The 23,238-nt window shown below is 41.5% G+C and overlaps 1 protein-coding gene across 3 annotated transcripts in view; it reads left to right on the forward strand.

Moving 5' to 3' along the window:
* The first annotated feature begins 3,888 nt into the window (after positions 1 to 3,888).
* DYM (dymeclin) overlaps positions 3,889 to 23,238 on the forward strand; it is a 352,836-nt gene continuing 333,486 nt past the window's right edge. The window contains exon 1 of one of the 3 annotated variants that reach the window (XM_034995704.1): positions 3,889 to 4,177. The gene's annotated coding sequence lies outside the window, so the exon portion shown is untranslated. Of the gene's footprint in view, positions 4,178 to 13,901; positions 13,926 to 23,238 lie in introns of those variants that run through there. The other 2 variants (XM_034995702.1, XM_034995703.1) reach the window with 2 other exon arrangements.

The raw sequence follows: 23,238 nt of genomic DNA on the forward strand, positions 1-23,238 counted from the left end.
AAGAGAGAGAGAGAGAGTACCAGCAGGAGGAAAGGCAGAGGGAAAGGGAGAAGCAGACTCCCTGCTGAGCAGGGAACCCAACGCAATATGGGGCTCGATCCCAGGACCCTGAGATCACAACCCGAGCTGAAGGCAGACGTCCAACCAACTGAGCCACCCAATCTTCTTGTTGATTTAGATCCGTTCTGTGTTTGGTTTTTGTTTGTCTTATTACCAAAGGAAATTTCAGTTTTGCAGATGTAAATCTTGTTATTAAGATGATGATGAAAATTCTGGTCCTGGTAGTCCCAGGTGATTAATTTTCACATTTATTTCTCGAAGAGCTGTTCCTTTGGGGCTGGATACCAAGTTGTGCTGGCTAATCTTGGACTTCATGGCAATTTAACTCAATTTTTAATTGTATAATGCTTGTCTCCTCTACTGGACCTTAAACTTCTTGAGGTCAGGCTCGGGTCTGAAGCACAGTGCACACAGAATTGCTAAGTAAATATGTGTTGGATGATTGAGCCAAATGGATGTCCTCAATCAGGAACACCAGTCTTCGTTTCAAGTGTCTCTCTGAAAAGTCTCTGAGTAATGAGGGGCATGAAGACGTTATGCAGGACTGCAATTTAAGACACCATAATCTTTCCAATGCCTCCCTTGATATTTCACTGCCTGACTAGCTTTCCTGGGTAACTCAACGTATTTCTGGATACAGTTGATTTTCATAATAGTCTAACCAAAATGTGCTGGGAAGGTATAAGTCTGCTGCTGCAAAATATAAAAATTGTATGCCTTCCAAAGCGAAGTATTTTCTTTGTATGTTTTCTGTTTTAGTTACTTTCTTTTTTTTTTTTTAAAGATTTTATTTATTTATTTGAGAGCGAGAATGAGACAGAGCATGAGAGGGGGGAGGGTCAGAGGGAGAAGCAGACTCCCTGCCAAGCAGGGAGCCCAATGCGGGACTCGATCCCGGGACTCCAGGATCATGACCTGAGCCGAAGGCAGTCGCTTAACCGACTGAGCCACCCAGGCACCCCTTACAGTTACTTTCTAAGTAGGATGAATATTGGTACAGTCTCAGATTGAAAATGTGTTGGGAAGACAGGCAGCCATTTGGAAGTTTTCTTTCTTAATTAAACTTTATATTTTGAATGTATTCATTTTGTATTGCTGCTATAATAAGTTACCACAGATTTAGTGGCTTAAAACAACACACATTTATTATCTCATAGTTCTGTAGGTCAGAAGTCTGACATGATTCTCACTGAGCTAAAATCAAGGTAAGTGGCAAGATTGGGTTCCCTTCTGGAGGCTCTAGGGGATAATCTGTTTCCTTGTCTTTTTCAGCTTCTAGAGGCCACTGCATACATTCCCGGTCTCTTGCCATCTTCAAATGTCTGGTCCTCACATCGCATCACGTGATCTTCTCTCAGAGCCATATTTATTTATTTTTAAGGTGTATTTATTTATTTCAGAGAGAGAGAGAGTGCATGAGCAGGAGCGGGGGAGGGACAGAGGGAGAGGAAGAGAGAGAATCTCAAGCAGACTCCCTGTTGAGGGCAGAGGCTGATCCAGTTGCAGAGCCATATTTATGACTCTGTTGCCTTCCTTTCACTTGTCACTTTTGTGATTACATTAGGCCCACCCTGATAATCCTGGGTAACCTCTCTATTTGAAAGCCATCTGATTAGCAACCTGATGCTATCTGCAACCCTTTGCTATGTAACCTAACATAGTCATAGGTTTAGGGGACTAGGATGTGGATGTCTTCAGGGGGACCATTATTCTGCCTACCACATGGAATAATTTTAGATTTACAGAAGAGTTGCAAAGTACAGAGAGTTCCTGTATATCCTTCACCCAGTTTCTTTTAATATTAGTATCTTCTATAACTGTAACACATTTGGCAAAACTAGGAAATTAACATTGGTACAATACCCTTAACTAAACTCCAGACTTCATTTGGATTTCATAAGTTTTCCCACTATTGCCTTTTTTTTGGTTCTAGGATCCAACCAGGACACCCAGTCGCATTTAGTGGGTTTTCATGACTTTCCTGCTAGTGTTTCTGCACCCACTAGACACTGATGTAATCAAGTCAAAGTTATCATGATAGTGGTTGTGGCAGTGTTGAGAGATGGTGACCAAGATAATACTTAGCACCTTACATGTACAACAAAAAGTTTGTGAAGGATTGCTACTCCAACTCATGCTTCATATATTGGGAAAACCGTTCCTAATCTAACACTCTGATTTATGATGATTGCCTAGCAGCATTATGACATTTACTGAGGAACACTGGTAAGACCCTTTTTATTTCAAGCTATCCAAAAAATATTAAAAACGGGGGGGGGGAGCATTAAACTTTAATAACAGGTTTGCCTCAGCTAGAATGAATAGTTTCTTGGTCTATAAAGCTAGTTCTGAAGAGAGGCTCACATTTATTTCTAGATCATTTTGGGGTAGGGAGAGGGTATAATTTTTGGTTCCGGCAAAAGCACTTTGAGTTTGGTTTGGGGGCCTCTCTTTTCACTAAATTTTAAAAACAAAAATTATTAAACTGTACATGTAACTCATATTCATCGCAGGAAAAATAGGAAACAGGGAAAAATGGAATTTAATCACATAGGATCTCATTCCCCAAAGTTTGTAATTAATATTCTGATAGCCTTTTTCCCCCTTTGTGTGTGTGTACACATATATAGTAAACATAAACATAATTCATTTATGAAAATTGGGTATTATACATACTGTTTCCGCTGGATGTATCATGAGTGTGTATCCCTAGTATTCTTTAGAATGGCTACACAGTAATGCCCACCTCTTTTCAGCGAGACTCCCAGGTACCTTGTGTTTTAGTATGTTTTCCTGAAATAATCCTGCAAGCTCGGGGAATTTATTGGCAACAGATGCTAGAAAAGTATATGGAAGATCTGTATGGTACTTCTCAGAGTACATTTGACACACTGATTGTAAAACAGAAGTAATAGTGATATCTATCCCAGTGTTATTGGAGAAACAATAATGCAGAGCACATAGAAAACAACCCATAGGGCGCCTGGGGGGCTCAGATGGTTAAGCGTCTGCCTTCGGCTCAGGTCATGATCTCGGGGTCCTGGGATCGAGTCCCGCATCGGGTTCCCTGCTCAGTGCAGAGCCTGCTTCTCCCTCTCCCTCTGCCACTCCTTCTACTTGTGCTCTTCTATCTCTCTGTCAAATAAATAAATAAAATCTTAAAAAAAAAAAAAGAAAACAACCCATAATGTGACTTGTTAATTATTGTTACTGATTCGGCAATAGTCCTGTATGAGAAGAATTATCACCATCATCTTGTATGTATTTAAGACGAGGAAACTGATGAGAAAAACTCAAAGACGTATGTCAGTTTGGTAACTTCAGCTCATTTGACTTCAAATTCCATTCTCTGGGCTTTGCACTCAATCGAAACTCTTTCCTATGGGAGCTGCCCTTTCTTTAAATAGTGCAGTGAGTTACAGACCTACTACCTGCCTCCATTAAAAATTACTTTCTGAAAGTCAGCTCTCGACAAAAGGGTTTCAAAAGAATGAAGATAAAAATAAAGAATAACACACCCAAAGACACATTATTTTCCTATTTCCAATTTCTGAGCCCTACAAGGAACGGCTTGGCTTTGGAATGGTTATCCAGGTTGGAATAAACAGGGGCCTTAACAAAGCTAAGCCGCCAGAACTACTGGTGTGGGGTGAGCTTAACCAGCTGAGCCACCCAGGCGCCCCGCGATGAGTAAAAGGGATTAGCCGCTTCTCGAATTTGCCACGTGGCTTTGCCGTTGCCCTGGACGCGCTAACAGGGGGGGAGAAACGCCTAACGTCTGAAGGACTACATTTCCCAGAAGTCTGCGCGCCGCGCGCCACGTGACCGCCGGCCGAAGCGCGCCCGGCCGTTCGGTCCCCAGCCACGTTCTCGGCCGCTTCCCTCTTTTCTCCCCGCCTCCCTGCCTCCGCACCGACGCGGCCGGGAAGGGAGCCGAGCCGGAGTCGAGCCGGAGCTGGAGCCGGAGCCGCAGCCGCAGAGACGTGGAAACATGGAGGCCTGAGCCGGCGTGCGCCACCCTGGCTGCGGCGGCGACGGCGGCTTCTTCCGATCCCTCTCTGCCACCCGCTCCTGTGTCGGTGGAGCTGGAAGCGGATCTGCCCTCCGGCTGAGACAGGTGGGCTGTGGCGCCGCCCCCAGCGGGACGGCCCTGGAAGCCCGGCGGGGCCCCCAGCCCCTTGGCCGAGCAGGTTTGCGGACACCCTCACCTCCCGTCGGCGGGACAGCTCCGCCGGGGCGGGAGAGAGGGTCCTTTCCTGCCCGTGGGGGACTGGGCCACCCTGGAGGGGCAGTGCCTGGGCCGCGAGAGCCGCCCGCATCTTCCCCCGCCCCCTTCCAGGGCACAGTGGCACTGAGAGGGTGGGGGAGTGTGTTAGTCAAGAGTGAGAGGGACCTCTCTCCGAGTCTAGTGTTAAGAGTTGGGGGGGTACCAAAGAGCAGGTAGATAGAGGCATCGGGAGATGGGGCGATGTTGGTCTGACAAATGGGCGTGTAATGGGCAGGGTGAGCAATTGTGTTGATTTTCTTTTTTTTTTTACGTACACGTTGTTACGGAGAAGTAGTTCACATACCATAAAATTCATCCTTTAAAATCACAAAGTATAGCTCAGTGGTTTTTAGCATATTCACAGGGTTGTGCAACTATCTAATTCCAGAGCATGTTTGTTGCCCAAAAAAGAAACTCGTACCCATTAACAGTCACTCTTTATTTCCCCTTTCCCACTTCCTGGCAACTAGCAATTGTGTTTTAACCGAAAGGGTGGGAAGTCAGCCCAGGTGTTTGAGAGCTGGTGGCAGTAGTGGGTGATAAAGCTGATAGAAGAAAGTACTGAACTGGGGTAGAGGAGTGATGGGGTGATTGTGATGGGGCCGGCAGTGGTGTACACAGAATGGACGGAATAGGGGTTTAGATGGAGTGGGACCCCTGAAAGGGGAGAGGGGAGGTTGGAGGGAGAGGTATGTAGAGAGAAGCGTCTGTGTAGACAGGGGTGTTGGAGGCCGTGGAGGGGAATGTGATCTTACAGAGGAACCCAGGCCTTTGGTCTGAAGGGTGGAGGGCACAAGAAAGGAACTGGAGGTGGAAGGGAAGAGATCTATAGGAATAGGGGAATGGTTGCTGCCGAGCATGAAATTTGTGAATATATAGATTTCTAGAATGATTATTCTTGCTTTGTAATTTTTATCTTAGATAATTCTCTTGGCAACTCAGAGTGGCCAAGTATAAATATTCCCATTCTGCAGATGAAGAACCAGGCTCTTAGAGGTTAAGTGACTTGCTGAAACTTTTAAGGTTAATAGGGTAAAATGAGTTGGGGATTAAAGAATAATTGATTAAACTATAAGTTGCAGGTGGCTTGAGTGGCAGAGACGAGAGGCGCAATGTCACAGGAAGGAGATTCAACTGTTAAATATATCGAGTCTGTATTATTATGGTAGAATCCAAGGACTTTGTTTTTGTAACTTTTAAATACAGAACAGTTTAAATATTGAAATAATTTTAATATCCCCCCATGTACCCGTTCCCCAGCTTCAACAATTAGTAACTCAGGCTAATTTACTTTCAACTACTCCCTTATCCATTCCTATCCCCGCTCCCAACTATTTTAAAGCAGATCATAGGCATACCATTTCATCTGTAAATATTTGAGTGTATATCTGTAGAAGGTTGAGTCACTCTTTTTAATATGCCCACATTACTATTATCACATCTAAAAAAATTAATAGTAAGCTCTTAATATCAGTATTTAGAAGGACTTATTTTTAAAAACGTAGCATCCATTTGATACAAGGGAATTACACAGTGCAAACACTTTGATGTTTGACTCTCTAAAAAACATGGTATTATAATTGTTTCCTGTTTTTTTTTCCAGTTGCTCCTCTAACCCTGTTTCATTTTCTTGGTTGATATGGTTCATCCTTCTACAAAAAGTTCAAAGAATTGTCACTTATTGTCACTTTGGCTGGCATTTTAATTGATGGAGTTTTCATGAGAGGAGAAAAATAGAAGTGAGATACATGTGCAAATTTTAAAAAAGTGAAATATACATGCACAAATAACTTATGTCTCCTTGCTCTAAATATTTGGGCAATTTGATTATACTTTTGTAGATACTTTCACATGTTGTTAGAAGTTGTTTACTATGTATTAGTTTTCTTTTTTTTTTTTTTTAAGATTTGTTGTAGAGAGAGAGTACAAGGTGGGGGAAGGAGGGACAAGGGGGAGGAAGAGGGACAAGCAGACTTGGCACTGAGCGCAGAGCCCCAAGCGGGGCTCGATATCAGGACCTTGAAATCATGATCTGAGCTGCCACCCAGGCACCCTGTGTGTGTTAGTTTTCTATGCCTACTGTAACAAGTTACCACAAATTTAGTATCTTAAAACAATACAAATTATTTTAAAGTCCTGTATTTTGAAGTCCAAAATGGGCCTTACTGGGCTAAAATCAGTGTGTCAGCAAGGCTTTGTTCTTTTCTGGAGGTTTCTAGGGGAGAATCTGTTTCCTTGTCTCTTCCAGCTTCTAGAGGCCACCCCTATTCCTTGGTTTGCAGCCCTCGTGCTCCATCTTCAAAGCCAGCATCTCTTCGTCCATTCTGTAGTAGGTCTCTGATCATGGCTGGGAAAGGTTAAGGACCTGTGTGGTAAGATCAGGCCCACCTGGGTAAGTCAGGAGAATTTCCCCCATCTCAAGGTCCTTAACTTAATTATAGCTGCAAAGTCCCCTCTGCTGGCTAAGATAACAATCACAGGTTCCATAGATGAGGATATAGACATCTTCGGGGGCTATTATTCTGCCTACCATGTTTTGGAACATTTTGCTGAGACTTCCTAGGTGAAGTGACTTCCTTTGCTGCTACAAATTCAATGTGTCATCTTTCACTTTAGGTAATGGGTATGGTTAACGATGGAGAGGACCACTCCCATTTTCCTTTTTAGTGACTATGACAAACATACGGGAGATACCTGTGTGCTTTCAGTGTAAGTTTTGATAAAATGAGACCTTTAAAAGTGATGAAGCAGAAAAGCAATGTGACAACATGTAAAGTCTTTATTTCATTTTGGTCTCCTTGTATTTATGTTTTTTAAGTATTGTATACTTGTAATCAGAGTGTCTGTAATGCTCAGCGTCTACTGGGGCAGTGATGGTTCCTGCGTTCCCGTTGAGAGATCCCTCTGTCCCAGTGGGTGATTGAGGCACCCCCAATTCAACAGGAAGACTCTTTTTTTTTTTCTTTTATTTTGGAGAGAGGGAGTTGCGGGGAGGGGCAGTGGGACAGGGAGGGAGAGAGAACCTCAAGCAGACTCCATGCGCAGCGTGGAGCCGGACGCAGGGCTCGATCTCACGACCCTGAGATCACGACCTGAGCTGAAATCAAGAGTCGGTTGCTTAACTGACCGAGCCACCCAGGCGGCCCCAGAAAGACTCTTCAAGTGAGAAAATGTGCGGGAAGAATGAGCTCCCGACAAACTTGGGCTTGAGGCCCCTTCTCAACTTTTTTTTCTGTGACCTGGTTGGTTGAAAAGGGCTGTGAGCCTGAATAGGTGAGGGGCCAGATGTCTTTTGGTGCTCATCCTTTCCCAGGACGGAGAGAAGACGGAGTCTTGGAGGTAGACAGGACTTAGGAAGTCCTCTAGTCTGGTATCCTGCTTCCTCAGGGGGTTCCACACTCCACCTTAGCTCTCAAGGCCTGGACTGTGGCTGGGCGTGAAGGTCCTGGCCCTGATGATGGTGTGGTTCAGCGTACCACTTCTCAGTTAAGTGTACGGGGAATTGTTCACTATCGGCTCCCGCCTTTCAGCTTGTTTCGCTTTGGCAGGTTCTCCGTGGAGTTAATGCCCTGAACTTCTACTTAAAAACTGCATGTAAACCGTGTGTAAGTTATCTACCAATTACTTATTTCTAGTCAAAATAACCTAAGCTAGTAGGGTTGAGAATAACTTTACAAAAAGGTCTTATTTACTAACATATTTTGTTCTTTTTTTCATTTCTTTAAGGAAGTTTGGTTGGTACTTTTTGATCTTCTCTAATTTTTATCGTATTCTTTAAATATGCAGATACCACGCCGGGGTTGCGGGCTTGGGGTGGGGCCGGGTGTGTGGACGAAATGGGTAAAGTTGGTCAAAAGGTATAAACTTCTAATTATAAGTCGTGGAGGTGTAGTGTGCAACATGGCCACTATAGTTAATAATTATTGTATATTTGAAATTTGCTAACAGTAGAACTTTTAAGTTTTCATTGTAAGAAAAAATTGTGATTATGGTGATGGATGTTAACTAGACTTAATTGTGATCATTTTGCAATATATGCATATGGAACATTATGTTGTACACCAGAAACTAACATAATGCTACATGTCAGTTATATCTCAACTTACAAACAAAGCAGGGGTGCCTGTGTGGCTTGGTTGGTTAAGCGTCTGGCTCTTGGTTTCGGCTCAGGTCATGATCTCAGGGTCGTGAGATCAAGCCCCATGCTGGGCTCCAGGCTCAGTGTGGAGTCTGCTTGGGTTTCTTTCCCTCTTCCTCTCCCTCTGCCCCTCCCCCAGCTGGCACACACCGCACTCTCTCTAAGATAAATAAATAAAAAAAATGCAGACACTAAAAGTGGCTGTTAATTCTCCAATAAGGACACTGGAAGAATTAAACAAGACACATTTTGTGTGTCATATGACTCATAATTTCTTTTTTAGATTGATTCAGTCACTGAATCTTAACAATTCCTTCAGAATATCTCTTGCAACCCTTCACCTTAGAATACCTTTTTTTTTTTTTTTAAAGATTTATTCATTTATTTTAGAGAGAGCGTGCATGCGCCGGAGCAGAGGGAGGGGCAGAGGGGGAGAGAGAATCTTTTTTATTTATTTATTTATTTATTTATTTATTTATTTATTTATTTATTTGAGAGAGAGAATGAGATAGAGAGCATGAGAGGGGGGAGGGTCAGAGAGAGAGGCAGACTCCCTGCAGAGCAGGGAACCCGAGGGGGAGAGAGAATCTTAAGCAGACTCCCTGCTGAGTGTGAAGCCCAACTCAGGGGCTCGATCTCATGACTCCTTGTTATGGTAGATGAGGTGCTCTTCCTCTTCCTCCCCTCTCTTCCAGCCCTTCCAGTAGAGATACGTGAGAATTCTTGGCTAATTTAGTGCTCGGTGTTTACATTGCTAGGAGTATGTAAGTAGTGCTCACTGCTGAGCTGAGTAATTTACCTGGTTTCCCTGCTCCCCATCCCCATTTGCTTATGTTTTCATGAACATATTACTAATTTTTACGAAATACTTTGAAAGGCCTGTGGGGATTAGGGCCCAGGAAACTGATGCAAGATGTTGCTGTGGCCACTGCTGTTCCTGTGAGCACAGAATTGTTTGGTCCCCATTCCAGAGGCTTCACGGCTTTGTTAGTGTGCCTGTGAGATAAAATCTCAGACGCTTCACACCCAACTCGACAGTGTCTTGACTTAACACCCCTCTGTTTTGTTCGCGCTTGCTTTTTGGAGCTCCTGTTACTAATATATTAAGACCTTCTATCTAAGTGGGTCTTCTAAGCTTACATTTCCTGTTTTCCATCTCTTTGTCTCTTGTTCTTTATTATGGGAGTTTCTTTGACTTTATCTTCTTTCTGTCCAGTTTTTTTTTTTTTTAAAGATTTTATTTATTTATTTGAGAGAGAGAGAATGATAGAGAGAGAGCATGAGAGGGAGGAGGGTCAGAGGGAGAAGCAGACCCCCTGCTGAGCAGGGAGCCCGATGCGGGACTCGATCCCGGGACTCCAGGATCATGACCTGAGCCGAAGGCAGTCGCTTAACCAACTGAGCCACCCAGGCATCCCTTTTCTGTCCAGTTTTTAAAACAACTTTTCAAGTATCTTTTCTTGTCCTTTGACTGTTTCCTTTTTTGCGACATCTTGTTCTTGGTTCATGGAAGCAATGTGGTATAGTGATTTCTGTACCCAGCCTGCCTAGGTCTGAAACCTGGTACGCCACTTTCTAACTCTATAGTCTGGAGCAAGTCACTTAATCTTTCTTTGCCTCAGTTTATTTATCTAGGCCAAAAGTTGGCATATATTTGTGTAAAGGGCCAGATTGTAAATATTTTAGGCTTTGTGGGCCAAGAGGTAAAACAAAGAATATTATACAGGTACTTATGTAACGGGAGAGAAAAAATTTCAACAAGTTTTTTACTGATGAAATTCAAAATACAATAGGATAATGGTTGAGAATAGGTTTTTTATAATAAGGTTTGCTAATGAGAAGAATGAAATCTCTTTTTGCAGTCAAATGCTCTACCACTGAGCTATACCCCCTGAAATCTCTTTTTGGAGGAGAGGGGATAACATTTTATCTAACAGGGTATCTTTAAACCTCAGTCAAAATTGATCACAAGTGTTCATATTTAACGTTGGTTTGTAATGAGATTTTTTTCTCTTTCATCTTTGACAGTATCTTTTTACATGGTACCTCCAAATACTGATGCCAATCCATGAACATACGGTTTTAGTGGAGCATATTTATTGCTTGGAGACGGTATCTATAGAATTCTGCTAGATTCTTTTCTTGATAATTACCTTTTAGCAAATCATCGCATTGCCCACCAATCACTTCCAACTGAGGGTTAGGTGGAAGCTTCTTGTTGCACAGTTAAATGGTTTTTAAAATGTGGAACTTGTATTGAGGTCTGAAAAATGCTGGAACTGTAGTTTTATTTTGGAAAATATCTATTGCACATTTGTGTGGCATTGGAGATCTTGCATCTCATTTTAATTTTTTACAGCATGCAAAGTGTGTAAAGCAGGTTGACATCACTTGTGATTCGGTGTCCATTGTCCTCGAAATGACTAGCTCAGTGTAGGTTTTGCATGGAAGCGCTTTTGGCCTTTTAATTTTAGATTGAACTCATTGCGAAATATTAGCAAATCTGCAGCAAAAACAAATTTTCAAGCCATTCAGTGTTCAATAATAGTGGCTGAGGGAGGTTCTTCAGAAAAATTTTGTTCTCTGAGCTCGAAAAATTTCCGTGAAACTATACCCTGGCTAAGCCATGGTATTGTGTGGTAGGACAGATCAGGATATGCAGCTTCTGTTTCTGACAGAATTTTCATGGAACTGATGATGGGTTAAGTTCATGAAAGTAATGAAGTTAACTCTTGTAACTGGTTCAATAACATGTGATAGATTCTGATATTTTCTGCCGCCTTCCTGCTCATTGATCATGCAATGAATAACGAGTAGGTTTTAAACACCTTGCATTTTCACAAGGTTTGTGAATTTGTCCATCTAAGTTTCTTCTGCTTCACATCACCTTCAGTTATTATGCATCTTAGCAGATTCCACTTCAGGCTGTACTGAATTAGTATTTTTCTCCACTTTTTTGGGAAAATATTCATAGCTGTAATTGTTCCATACAGACTGTTCTCTGTATTTTCATTGAAAGACAGGTCTGAAAGATGTTTCTTTTTTCTGGATGCATTTCTTTGGCTACTGTAATCAAACACCATTCAGTTTAACTCATGATTGGTCCATGACTTTTCTTGTTTGGTTAACACATGAGCCATTTGGAACCTTACTTTGGTTGCAGCGTCATTTTTATTTTTTGTTGCTGGGAAGACACTCTGCTGTGATGAAATGTCGTGTTTTAGATTTGCTAGCCCTCCTGTTCTTTGCTCTCATGAACTGGGAGTGCTCTTTGGTAGGGCCCGTCAGTCTGCTGTGATGAGTGCTCAGTTGGTAATGTCTTCCTGTATGGTGCCTGGGGAATAGTACGTGCTAAATAAATGTTTGCATTTATTAATGTTACTGGTTTACTTCTCTGGGCTGTCTTATTTTTAAATTTTTTTCTGAGAATCCTCTTTGGAATGTCTGAGAATTCCTGAGAATTCCTTTCTTTGGTTTATTTTGGTTTCTATATTTTGTGTTGGAGGCTTTCCTCACAAGTCTAATGATTTTTGGTTGTTCACTTGTTCACTTGTACTTAAGATTGGAAGTGGTTTGTGTGAGTGGATTTTGTTGAGTGGTGGGCATTGCTGGGGGTGGCAGGTCAGCTTTTGAAATGAGGGGGATCCCAAATGTCTGTTAACTTTTCCCTGGGTGCCCCTTCAGCTTCTCTTGAGAAGACTCATCCAGTCCCCTGCCTTGGAGGAGGGGAAGCCCACCGTGTGCCTGCAGCATTCATTCTCCTGTTTTCATCCTTCTTCTCATTACCCTTCCAACCTGGGCTTTGGAGTCCAGTGTCTGCAGTCATATTTCTCCAGAGAGCACACACACGGTCTCCTATGGGGTGCGGGGTTGACGGGGGCCCACTTTATTTAGCCCCGCACCTTGCTCCTGTCTTCATGGTGCTTTTCCCCAGCTCTCTGGCCTTCCTGGGGTTCCATGGGGTGGATTGGCTTGCTTCTTTTTCAGGTCCCCTTTAGCAGGCACTTACACTGGGGCTCCCTCAGGTCTGCTGGTTCAGTTCCTACCCTCTGTCACCTTTCCATCTTCCATACCTCTTCTGATCTTTAAGAGCTTAATCTTTTTATTCTCATTACTTCCATTTCGCTGAAGTGGAATACCTCAGGGTACTCAATATAGCACTTGGAACATAGTAACCTTTTAGAGAATGTTCTATTACTTGGTGGACTGATGGCACCTGTGTGTTTAACATGTCCTTTGGCCAGTGACCATTGCCCACTATTTCCCTAGTCTCCTGTTTCAACTGTGAGGTTTCGCCTTAAAGTCTCGAGTACAAATGAGGGGCATGCGTATTTTTTTTCCTTTCTCAGGAAGCAGGCGATTGTGGAATATAGGTTATGATTAATGGATTCTCAGCCTAAGTTGGGACAAAGTACACTAGTGTGTCATTTGCATATTTTGAGGGTGTTAGGACAGAATTGGTTATGTATTTTTCAGATCCACTGATGTTTACTTTCCATTTAAGGCACATTGAATCAGGAGATAGCAAGTCAGTACACATAAAAGAGGAGATTTAATTTTATGTAGATATCAAATATTTCATAAATATAAAATATTGAGCATACCAATTCCTATTCAGAGTATTGCTTTTGTTCATGACGGTAAAATTGACTTGGGGAAATAATTGACATGAAAAGTTAAATAGCAGTATGAGAGTCAGACAACAAACCAGGTATTACTGGAAGGCTCGCTGAAGTCCAAATGAGTGGTGAAGATAGAATGCTTTAGGATTACAGAGGAAAGAGAGAGCTCCTTCTGTGCTTAGTGAATAGGGTCGAAGGGGCTGTGGATCAGATGTGGTAGTGGGAGGCAGACACAAATGGCAGAACAGAGGTGTGGATGAGCATACTAGATGTTGAGAAGACTGCTTGCCTCTACTTTGTTATGACACTTACTTGCAAACTGAGGTTACAGACTACTTGTATCCAAATCAGTATGAATGTTTTTTAGAAAATGCAGATGCCTGGGCCCTAACCCAACATTCTGAATCTTTGGGGCCCAGGCATTTGCCTTTTTTTTTTTTTTTTAAAGATTTATTTATTTGAGAGAGAGCACACATGCGAGAGTATGAGAGCTCGGGGTGGGGAGGGGCAGAGGGAGAGGGAGAGAGAGAATCTCAAGCCGACTCCCTGCTGAGCGCAGAGCCTGGCACTGGGCTTGATCCCATGACCCTGAGATCATGCCCTGAGCTGAAATCAAGAGTCAGAGGCTCAATTGACTGAGCCACCCAGGTGCCCCAGGCATTTGCATTTTTAACCACGTACTCCTCAGGTGTTTTTATATATGTTTAAGTTTGGGAACCACTGGTTTGGAACATAGTTGGAAATAAAGTTGGAAAGTGAGCTTTCAGACTGGAATGTCTTAAATGTCAATATTGTACTCTGTTTTTCAGGTGATGAATCATTGAATGTTTTTGAGCTGGTGAGTGAAGTGATGGAAGTGGTAATTTTACTGACATTAAAGATCTATTATATTTGACCTTTTATTTGGCTAGCATACTCTGCCGGGTCCCTTCCTGAGTGCTTTGCATGCTGCCTCATCCTGCTTCATCCTCAGAAAATCTTACGAGTTTTAAGTACTGTATTTCCTATTATACAGTGGTGTTTTTAGGTCATGAAACAGAGATTCATCCTCACTCTACACAGACTTATTAGGGTCTGTCTCACACTAGAACCTTTGATCTTAATTGCAGCATTGGACAGAAGTTCCTTTTAAGGATTAATGCAGTAGTGGAGTGTGCAGAGTGAATCCAGGCGAAGAGGTGGGAGGCAAAGAAATCCGGATACTGTTGCACTAGGTCATACGGGATTACAGGAGCCTGGCCTCGCATGGTGGCCGCGGGAATATAAAGGAAGAGGTGGATTTGAAAGATGATATTGTGGATGCTGTCGAAGAACCCACAGGACTTTTTTTCATTTTCATTTTTTATTGAAGTATAGTTAACATACAATATGTGAGTTTCAGGTGTACAGCATAGTAATTTGATGGTTATATACGTTATGAAATGCTCACTGTGCTAAGTGTAGTCATCATCTGTCGCCATGCAAAGTTCTTAAAATGTTATTGACTGTATTGCTGTACTTTTCATCCTCCCACAGGACTTAATGTCACTGGAGAGTCTCCTTAGTAAAGGGAAAGACCAGGGACTGGACTGGAATGGGTCAATTAGCTACATGGGCACATTAGGGAATTAGATTGCCTGGGTACAGATCCTGGCTTTGTCACTTGTTATCTCTGGGACGTTGGGCAAATTATTTAACCCATCTGTGCCTTAGTTTCCTCATCTCTAAAATGAGAAAATTGTGTTCACCTCTAAGAGTTGTTAACGAGGACTAAATAAATGGACAGTTGTAGAGAACTTAGACTAGTTCCTGGCATATAGAACAGAGAAGTAAATTGGCTAAGAAGGAGCACCATTGCGGGGGCTGTTTCCTCTGCCTCAGATGCGCCTGTGTCTTTCCAGAGCTTCTCATGTATGGAGAACTCTGTGGTAATACCCCACGTTATAATCATTTTTTGGCCTGTTTGGCTCTGAGTTCATTAATGGCAGGGACCTGGTTTTATTCATTTTTGCATTTTCAGTACCCATCATAACACCCAGCATTTATAGCAAATGCGTGACAGACAGTGTCTGAGGAACAAGTGTTAGCTTACGTGAGATCACTTGAGTTAAGAGTGCTGATAACATTGATAGAAATTGCGACTTCTGAAGGGTTGCTCCTTTGGGGGGCAAATGTTAAATTCTATTTTTGAATTTATGATAACAGCAAGACATCAGATTAAAATGTCTAGTTAGTAAACATTTATGCTTGGCTTTTGACTGAGAAGTCAAGATGAAGTGTTAGTCCTGGGATAGGTCTCACATAGGGGTGAAAGCACCAGCTAGAAGCATGTTCAGGTCCTTCCTGAAGGAAAGCAGGTCCAGAGAACAATGCATTTATTTAGCTTTTTTTACTTTAAATTATAATGTGTTTATAGTTTAAAAAAAAATCAGGCAGTACAAAAGGACTTAAAGTGAAAAGTCCCTTCCCTCCAGATTTCTAGTCCCATTCTTCAGAGGTGATCAGTCTTGGACCATTGTTTATGTCCCCTTTAAGAAATGGCTTGGGCGCATGTAGGAATGAACATGTTTATTTAAACGAGTGGGGTCTTACTGTATGAGCTCTTTCTTATTTGTTTTTACTTGGATATCTTTTCCTTACACACCAACACCTAAGGTCTGCCTCATTCTTTTCCATGGCTATGCAGTAGTCCTTTCTGTGCTCATCCCATACTGTAGTCATGACTGTCATCTGGATTATTTTATGTCTTTGCTGTTCCAAACAATGAGATGATTAACATCTGTATGCATAGAACTTGTCAACTGGTATGAGTTTACCTATGAGATAAATTTCTAAAAATGAAATCCTGGCACAGAGTATACACAATTAAAATTTTGATAGATACTGTCAAATATCTACACACTCATGGGGTGCCTGTTTCCTTATTGCCCTCATGCTATCACAGTTCTTTCCTTTTAACCTTTGCTAATATGATGGGTAAAAATGATACCTTACTGTTTTAATTAACATATTTTATTCCTAATTTATACTGAAGATGTTTTCGTGTATTTATTAGCTGTGGGACCTTGGCTGTTTCAACAAGTTGCTTTTTGTTTTTGTTTTTTTGTTTTTTTAGCAGTGTGCTGGAAGTTAATTAGGGAGGGGGAAGGAACATTAATAAAGCCTGATTTATGTCTCACAGGAGTAATCCACCTCAGGAGGCAGGACATATATACTACAGAAAGTTTCAAGGTAGTTCTTACGTAGTGGGAGCTTTAGGGGGATAGTGGGAAGTTGAGAGGGGAAAGTGGTTTTGGGAAGGAGGATGGTATCAGTTTTTTTATGTGTCAAGGTCAAGTTCTTGACTACACTGCATTAAAGATAGGTCCTTTGAAAGGTTTATTACTGAAAGCATCAGCGATGGTACACTTCCCATTTCTAGTCTAGACTTATGTAAGGAGCAATGTTTATCCACAAAATTACTGATTTTATATATAATTATATATTTATATATTTTCCTTGAGTTAAAAACAGTCTTAAGTATTTTAGGGATATAGACAGAACTGGCACTCTGGTGGAAGGTTATGACTAGGAGAGAGTTGAAAGTCCTATCATGGAAGCCACTAGTGAAACCAGGAGACAGGCTCGGTTACATATTGAGAGAAAGAAGAGCTGAAAGCCGAGGAAGTCTGATGCCCAGCCAGAGGGCAAAGCAACAGGGCTGTTAGGAGGTGAGGTGATTGGATGCTGGGTTTTTCAAGTTCCATTTTATTCTGGGTTTCATTACTAAGGGTCTTGGGAGTTCCAAATAAATTGTGTTCAGGTGGAGTGTGTGCGTGCGCTAGTGTGCGCGCGCTAGTGTGTGTGTGTTTGTATCTATGTTTGTGTTTGGAATCCTTGGCATAAATCATTGCAGAGAAGATGCCATTGGGCCTCAGTTTTCTACTTTACTTTCTCTGAGGGTAGGGAGCCGGTAGAACTTTTCTGACAACAGTGCCTCAGTGGCTTAGTTGTCTTGCTTGGCTGAACTTTTCCTTCCTGGGCATTCCAGCTGCCTTAGGCACTGCCTTTACTGTTCTCAGTAGATAGTGCCTTATTGTTGCTCCCTAGGGGAGTGAGGGCTCGGGCAAGAGTGATGGGGCAGGGTGTCCTACTCACACCTGTCACTTGCCCCTGGGCTCTGGCTTTTTTTCTGGCCTTCTGCTTGTGGACTGGAGTTGCTCTTTATACTCTTTTTTTTTTTTTTAAGATTTTATTTATTTATTTGAGAGCGAGAGAATGAAAGACAGAGAGCATGAGAGGGAGGAGGGTCAGAGGGAGAAGCAGACTCCCCGCCGAGCAGGGAGCCCGATGCGGGACTCGATCCCGGGACTCCAGGATTGTGACCTGAGCCGAAGGCAGTCGCTTAACCAACTGAGCCACCCAGGCGCCCCTGCTCTTTATACTCTTGCTGCCCTTGAATTGACGGCTCTTGTGCCTGCCTTGGAATGTTGTTTGCCTTCTCAGTCCGTCTCCAGCTGTTTTCCAGTTTATGGGGGTTCGTCACAGCTTCTGGTCTCCTGTGAATTTCTGAGCATGGTTGTGGAATTACTGACAATTAAACAAAAATTTTTTGCATTATTTCTAGGGTTTGGTGAGGAAAAGCAGCAGGGGAGGCGTTGCACCTTGTGCTCAGTTGGCTTTCTTGGTTTTGCTTGTAAATATTCTGTTCGGTCTTTCCTGATAAGCTTATAGGCTTTATTCATATTGTTATTTTAGAAGGGTTTCATAGTGGTCCTGGATTGAACTTATTTTACAACTTTGTGGTCTATCCTAGCAGCTTTGAAAATCAAATTTATTTCCTATAAATTAATAGAAAATAGGCAAAGGATAAGAACAAGTAATGACCTCTTTCATGGTGAAAGAAATGCAAACTAAAACTGTGCTGAAAAAGTATTTTGTCCCATCAGTTGGCAGGGACCAGAAAGTTTGATTAAAGGGTGGTGGCTGTGGTGTGAAGAAACAGGAGTGGAGTGTGGGCTGGCAGCCTTTAAAGAGGGCAGCTAGGTGGTGTAGGGGAGGAAAAATAATCCCCCTCCACCTTTCTGAGTTCTTAGCTGAGACCCTTGTAATAGAAGACAGATTAAGAGGAGAAAACAAACGTTTATTAACGTGTACCTCATCTACACATAGGAGATACCCAGGCATAGGATTCAGACTTAAATACCATCCTAATGGGGATAGGGGAAGGGAGATGTAGACCTCTTACGGGTGAGTAAATGGTTTTTAGGGAAGAGGAATGAACCCTTAGAAGAACAGATGGGAAGTGCAATAGTTTGTGTGTCTGGGTGTGGTGTCCACTTCTAGTCTTTCTTCCTGTGATGAGTCACCTGGTTGGTGAAACTCCCAGGGAGGGGATTTATGATAATGAAGTTCCTTTTGGAGGAGCTGTCTTTAGGCACTTAAAGGGAGTTCAGGGAAAGCCTCACCCTGCATTTGGTGTTTTTCAAATGCCTATAGCTCAAAATCACCAAAATGCCAAAGTGGCATATTTTGAGGTGGCATATTCTGCTACTGTCCAGCGGTATCTACCAAAATGGGAAATGCATATAATCTTTGACCAACAATTCTCTTTCTCTGGATTTATCCTACCTGTAGTGTCATACACGTGTGAAATAGCTCACATGCCAGATACCTATTGGAGAATGATTTATAATTGCAAAAGACCATAAACTACTTAAGTGCACATCAGTATAGGATTTATTAAATTAAAAACTGGAATGTTACAGAGTCGTAAAAATGAGTGCTTTATATACAGTTATGTAGTGATTTCTAATATTTAGTAACTAGAAAAAGCAAAGAGGCATGAACAGTGTGTTGTGGTCTATGTATACGGGGGAAAATATGTGTTTGTATATACACAGAATATCTGGAATGATACCCAAGAAACTGGTAATATTTTTTTTCTAAGTTGAGAAACTAGGTTGGTTAATAGATGAGATGGGAAACTTTTGACTACATACCCTGTGAACTCTTTGTAGTTTGCACCATGTGCATTACTTATTTAAAAATAAAGTACAAATAAAAAATAAAGTCTGACTTAAATTTTCATTGGTAGACCATGATAATAATGTTTCTCATTGTTGCCTTACTTATCTAGGACAGGTGGGGTGGAATTTTGTTCTTTTGAAAATTCAGCATTCATATACCTAATTAAACTCACCAAGTAAATTGTTTTTAATTGATTGCTTTTAAGGTACCACAAGTAAAGTAAAATACTGGCCTATTGAATTGAGAACACAAATTGTTCTGATTCTTATTTTCTTTTTATCTGGTGTCATTTTTATCCTTTTAATTGTAATGAAGCCTAGAGAAGGGAAATGGAGCCCACAGCAGAGCCAGAGGAACTCAGAAGTTGTACGTGCCAATAAACCAATATTTTCTCAACTACCCCATTTTGATCCTGTGACACATTTGGGTGTTTATCTAGTAAACTACTGTTAGGCCTGCAAGCTAATTGGTAATTAGCAAGAGTTCCAAGATAAATAGAAGACTATAAACAAATTGTGGAGGTCTTTTTTGTTGTTTTTGTAAAAAAGATTTCACTGACGCATTGTCAGGAGTGTCAGGGATTATTAGACAAAAGAATTGGAAAGTTTTGAGCAAAAGGGAATAGCTGTGCCTTTGCGTAGGTGGCTGAGGACAAAAATCTGTGTATTCCCCAGAGTTCTAAAGTTAATGGGGAATCCCTAGAAGACCCAAACACATGATTTCTCTTGCTTTTATTGAAAAAAATTTGGTTTTGAATAAGACTTGAACGAACTTATTTGGGGAAAGTAGTCTAAGTGAAAGAGCGTTCCAAGACACTAAGTAAACTAAATGTGAGATCCTACTATCTCATCATGTGATATTATAGGTGGTGAAGTAACTTAATATGTAAAAATAAACTTATTGGTAGTGAGAGAAAGTACCTGTTAGTATGACTTGTTGGCACCTTTCTTGCACATATAGATCAGACTTTGGGGTTGGACTTTTTTAAGCTGATTTTTAAAACTTTTCACTTTGCAGTGATTATAGACAGATAAGTTGCAGAAATAATACAGAGAAATCCCATGTACCTTTCACCTGTCTTCTCCCAGTGTTAATATAAGGATTGGACATTATCTACATCAGGAACATAACAGACTGCCGACTGTACTTGGATTTTTCCAGTTTTTACATGTATTCTTTTTCCCTTGTGTGTGTATAGCTCTGTGAAATTTCATCATGTGTACAGATTAATGCAACCACCACCATCACCACCACAGTCAGGACACCAAATTTTTCCATTCCCACAAATGAACTTCTTCAGGCTGCCCTTTTATGATCACCTTTTCCCCCCAGCCCTCCGTGCCCTGCCTGGCAGCCACCGATCTGTGCTTCACCGTGAGTTTTGTCATCTTGAGTGTTACATAAATGGAGTCATAGTGTGTAGCCTTTTTGTTTGCCAAAACTCATTTTTTTTAAAAAGATTTTATTTATTTGAGAGAGAGAGCACGCACAAGTGGGGGAGCAGCAGAAGGAGAGGGAGAAACAGACTCCCTGCTGAGCAGGGAGCCTGATGTGGGACTCTATCCCAGGGCCCTGAGATCATGACCTGAGCTGAACGCAGACACTTCACCCACTGAGCCACTCAGGCACCCCTACCAAAACTCATTTTTAATAAGTTTCAAACATACAGAAAAGTTGAACAGTGTAATAAACACCTAATCCCTCCATTCATAAACTATTAGCAATTGTTAATAGTTGCCACGTTTGCTTTGTCTCTATTTTGTTCTGAACCATTTGAAAGGAAGTTGCAGATATGATGACGCTTTACCCCTAAATATTTAAGCACACGTCTCCCAAGAATTAGGTCATTTTCCTACTCAGTTACGCTATCATTATCTCACTTATGTCCATTTAATATTTTCTATTCAATCTGTATCAAGTTTGGTCGCAAGATTGTCTTTTTTTTTTTTTTAAATTAAAAAAAATTTTTTATTTGAGAGAGAGCGAGCACACAAGCAGGGGGAGTGGCAGGCAGAGGGAGAAGCAGGCTCCCACTGAGCAGGGAGCCCGATGTGGGGCTCGATCCCAGGACCTCTGGATCATACCCGAGCTGAAGGCAGACACACTTAACCGACTGAGCCACCCAGGTTCCCCTCAAGATTGTCTTTTATAATTTTTTTTTCCCTCTTCCAAACCGGAGTTCACTGAAGAGTCACATATACATTTGGTTGTTACAATATCTCTTTAGTCTCCTTCAGTTTAGAAAAGCTCCCTACCCCATGCACACACTTCTAGTTACTGTGGTATTGACTTCTTGGTGAACCCAGGTGGTTCTTTACAATGTCCTGTATTCTGCGTTCGTCAGAATATTTCCTCATGCAATCATCTAAATTGTTTCTTTATTCTCTAGCTTATTGGTTTGGAGCACTCAAAGCGTTTTATAAGATTTCTCTTCTTTTAAATTTAAGTTAGGATGTGTTTTATGGCCCAGAATGTGGCCTGTTTGGGGAAATACTCAATGTGAGCTGTGTCTTCCTGTGTTGTTGGACAGAATAGTCCATGGATGTCAGATCCAGTTTTGATTGATAATGGTGTTGAGATCAGCTAGGTCCTTACTGACCATTTCTGAGAGAGGAGTGTTCAGGTCTTCTCCTATAGTATAGTGCATTCATCTCGCCCTTCTGGCAGTTCATTAGTGTCTGCCTCCCACATTTTGACGCTGTTATGTTAGGCGGCGCACATTAAGGATAACGTCTTCTTGAGACAGTTGACTCCTTTATCAGTGTGGAATGCCATTTTTTATCCCTGCTAGGTTTCCTTGCTCTGCAGGCGGCTGTGTCTAATATTAATAAAGCTTCTCCTGCTTTCTTTTGAGGAGTGTTAGATGGTGTATTTCTCTCCATCTCTTTTAATCTGTATGTGTCTTTTATATTTAAAGTGGGTTTCTTGTACACAGCATATAGTTGGGTCTTGTTTTTTGATCCACTTTGACAGTCTCTTTTAATTGGTGTATTTAGACCATGGATGTTCAAATGATACATGATAAAGTTGGATTAATGTCTACCAATATTTGTTACTGTTTTCTATTCATTGCCCTTATTTTTGTTCCTGTTTTTGTCTTCTCCTTCTGCCTTTTGTGGTTCTAATGGAGCACTTAAATAAATCCATTTTCTCTCCTTTCTTAGCATGTCACTTACACTTTTTAAAACTTTTGAGAGGTTGTCCTTGTGTTTGCAATATACATTTACAACTAACCCAAGTCCACTTTCAAATAGCACTCTACCACTTCACAGGTAGTAGAAGTACCTCATAATTACAAAGTACATATTCCTGATTCCTCCCTCCTGTCCCTTTCCTCATCCCTATTGTTCATTCACTTATATATAAACTATAATAATCAAACACAGGGTTGCTGTTATTTTGAGGATATGACCTTTTGGGATGGGCTTTTCTCACTCACAGTGCCCTCGAGATCTATTCAAGTTATTGGGTGTATCAAATAGTTCCTTCTTTTATTCCATTGTATGGATGTACCTCTGTTTGTTTGTTCATTCATGTATTGAAAGAATATTTGAATATAGGTTTTTGTGTGAACCTAAGTTTTCATTTCTCTGGGATCATAGTCCAGGAATACAGTTGCTGGGTTGAATAGTATGTGTATGTTTAATTTTTTTTTAATTTTAAAAAAGATTTTATTTATTAGAGAGAGAGATAGTGAGAGAGAGAGAGAGCACAAGCGGGGAGGAGAGGGAGAAGCTCCCTCTGCAGGGAGCCCTACGTGGGGCTGGATCCCAGGACTCCAGGATCATGACCTGAGCTGAAAGCAGACAACCAACTGAGCCACCCAGGCACCCCTTTGTTTAATTTTATAAGAAACTGTTGAACCATTTTCCAGAGGGGCCTGTTTCATTTTCCATTCCCACTAGCAATATATGAGCTACTTTCAGTACATCCTTGGCAGCATTTGGTACTGTCATTTTTTTTAAATTTTAGCCATTTCAGTAGATGTGTAGCAGTACTTCATCATGGTCTTAATTTGTGGTTCCCTGAATGGCTAGTAATGATGGAATATCTTTACATGTGTTTGTCATTTCCATGTCTTCTTTGGTGATGTGTTAAAATCTTTTGTATATTTTCTAATTGGATTGTTTTCTTATTGTTGACTTTAGAGAGTTCCTTATAGG

Source organism: Mirounga leonina, unplaced genomic scaffold (assembly GCF_011800145.1).
Source record: "Mirounga leonina isolate KUSES-001 unplaced genomic scaffold, KU_Mleo_1.0 Mir_93, whole genome shotgun sequence".
Classification (NCBI taxonomy): Eukaryota; Metazoa; Chordata; class Mammalia; order Carnivora; family Phocidae; genus Mirounga; species Mirounga leonina.